The 3,107-nt window shown below is 38.1% G+C and overlaps 1 long non-coding RNA gene across 1 annotated transcript in view; it reads right to left on the bottom strand.

Moving 5' to 3' along the window:
• The window catches only part of LOC106869089 (uncharacterized), a 61,539-nt gene that overhangs the window by 6,019 nt on the left and 52,413 nt on the right, over positions 1-3,107 (bottom strand). The window contains exon 2 of the long non-coding RNA XR_001409371.2: positions 1,824-1,901. This is a non-coding gene — a long non-coding RNA (uncharacterized LOC106869089). The remainder of the gene's footprint in view (positions 1-1,823; positions 1,902-3,107) is intronic.

Genomic DNA, 3,107 nt, shown 5'->3' with positions numbered 1-3,107 from the left:
TATATATATATATATATATATATATATATACATATATATCTCTCTCTCTCTCTATATATATATATATATATATATGGTTAATGAGAGAGAGGGGGGAGAGGCGGAAGATATGAGAATATTTATTAATCACGACAATTGTTTCGACCCATCTAGCATCGATCCCTCACGGGTGAGATACTTAACTGGTTTCGGAGCATCGGACGGTGTAGATGTGTCACTTCGGATGATAATTAGATATAACTTGTTAAAATAAATACTGTTCCGCAAGGTGTCTGCTCGGTTTATGTAGAGAAAAGCAATAAATTAACGGATCATTTATATAGAAGATAAATAATTATAAAAATAACATACAAAAAAAAACGAATACAATATACAACGAAAAAAGTATTATATATATATATATATGTATATATATATATATATATATATATATATATATATATATATATATAAATACATATATATATATGTGTGTATATGTGCATTCGAAAAAGATTTCCACCTCCACTCAAACGATCTACAAAGTTGCAGTTTTATTAAACAATTCAAACACTAGAAAGCCTCACTGTGATTTAAATAACATTCTTTTTATAATATTCGTGTACGAATAAAAAGAAACAGAAGAAATCTCCTGGCGAAGCGTTTCACAGTTAGTTGAGTGCTCTTCAGAGATGTACCAGCTTCCTTCGCCAGCCCATTTTACAGATGAGTGGCAAAATATGGTAGTCGTGTATTAAGCTAGCGCTAAAGAGGATACCCTAATTTTTACAGCTGTGATTTGACGACTCGTTATTAATTAAATAACGTCTATTTTATGCACAACACAGCGTAAATCAGAAAACTAAAATAAATTCAAATGAGTGTAGGCATGGTTGTCTGGTTAAGAAGCTTGCTTTCCAACCATGTGGGCTCGGGTTCAATTCCATTGTGTAGCACTTTAGGCAAATTTCTTCTATTATAGCCCCTGTGAGTAGATTTGGATGACATGAACTGAAAGAAGCACGTCGTATGTATGTATGTATGTATGTATGTATGCATGTATAGATAGATATCGTATAGATAGATATCGTATAGATAGATATCGTATAGATAGATATCGTATAGATAGATATCGTATATACGTGTGTGTGTGGTGATTGTAAATGAGCATCATAAAACAATGTTATTTGTTTCCAGTCTTCAACGGGTAAATATTATCTTCCTTGGAAATAACAACAACGCCGGTAACAGCTAAATATATACCTAATGTGCCAACCTATTGAGTGACCATCTACGTAGTTGGTGTTCATATAAGATATAGCAGCCACATCACCCTTAAATTATAAATTGCAGTCTTGCAAAAAAGGCACACGTTTATTTCTTTATTGCCCACAAGGGGCTAAACATAGAGGGGACAAACAAGGACAGACAAAGGGATTAAGTCGATTACATCAACCCCAGTGAGTAACTGGTACTTAATTTATCGACCCCGAAAGTATGAAAGGCAAGGTCGACCTCGGCGGAATTTAAACTCAGAACGTAACGGCAGACGAAACACCGCTAAGCATTTCGCCCGGCGTGCTAACGATTCTGCCAGCTCGCCGCCTTATAAATAAATAAATAAATAAATAAGGCACACGTTAGTGGATAAGATAGGGCACTGTAGATAAGGAAAGAACAAAGACTTGTTCGTAACTGGGACACCCGTTAATCAGAGGTCTTCACGATTAGAACTAACCAGGAGCTGAACAAAAACAACAATACATATAAATAAAAGTGCTGAGGTTCTCTAAATATTGGGTGTAGTACAAAAATTATATACAGAAAATATAATGCTTAATTACCTTGCTTTAGATGCGAGTTCATGATCACTGTTCTCCATGCGGGATGTAGAAATATAATGCAATTTAAATCACGCAGATCTGAAGCAAACCAGCAAATGTAAAACAAACATTGTTATCGTGAATACGTATATCTAATTTAGATAAATGTACTCAAATCTTAAAAATAACTAAATTAATTAATTTTGGCACAAGGTCAGCAGTTTTGGGGGATGAGGTAAGTCAATTACATCGACCCCCAGCACTAAACTGGTACTTATTATATCGACCCAGAAAGGATAAAAGGTAAAGTCGACCTCAGCGGAATTTGAACTCAGAACGTGAAGGTGGGTGAAAATGCCGCTGAGCTTTTTGCCCGGCGTGCTAACGAGTCTGCCAGCACGCCGCCTTAATAAAGATAATGATAATAATTTTGTTTTTTTATTGGCCACAAGAGTCGAACACAAGACAAAAAAGGACAAAACAAAACAAGGGACAAGTGGGGTTTAGCAAAAAGTCACATGTGTATAAAATTTAAACAATAAAATTCCCCAAATGAAAGAGTTCCACCCAGAGCCAATCAAGGAACGCCACATATCGTGGTCACCTCAACCACCAAGGGCAGCCCAGACAGGAACCTTACTCCTCCTCATCCCCTTCGATCTCCAGGCGCATGTTCAGAGTAAGCCCATCCACACGGGCCATCCTCGCCACATTCACCTGTCTTTCTGCAAAAATACTGGGGAACAGCATTTCCCTCTCTACCCTCACCTCTTTTCTCTCAAGTAGAACTTGAAAAAGTCGATGAGGACTTGGCTGAAGAGGAAAGTATCTGTCTTCAGCACTTTCAACTTCGCCCACCACACTATCTCTTTCACCATAGCCACCAGGCAGAGGGAAACTGCCGGTACTTATAGGCCAAAAGCATGGCAGCGGACGATCCTTACGATGGACTCGACCGATAACTGGATTTGTCCCACACGCGACAAAAGCTATTCGACAAAAGCTGTTCGACAAAAGCTATTCGACAAAAGCTATTCGACAAAAGCTATTCGACAAAAGCTATTCGACAAAAGCTGTTCGACAAAAGCTCCACAATTCATCAATACTTGAACAAAGAACGAGTGCATGCAGAACGGTTTCATCGCTCTGTGCTCATCTCAGACATGTCCGTCCGACATCACTTCTGTGCCTCTTGAGCTTGCTTCTAACCAGCAGAGCTTCTCGGTAGCACTGCCACATCAGGGATTTTTGAAAATTATCCATAGTCCCTAGGCCGAAAGTCCTCCCGAAAAGACCAGTTAATTG

The sequence above is a fragment of the Octopus bimaculoides genome, chromosome 9, assembly GCF_001194135.2.
Source record: "Octopus bimaculoides isolate UCB-OBI-ISO-001 chromosome 9, ASM119413v2, whole genome shotgun sequence".
Classification (NCBI taxonomy): Eukaryota; Metazoa; Mollusca; class Cephalopoda; order Octopoda; family Octopodidae; genus Octopus; species Octopus bimaculoides.
Note: the sequence above shows the minus strand (reverse complement) of the source record. Positions and strands in the feature narration are given on the sequence as shown.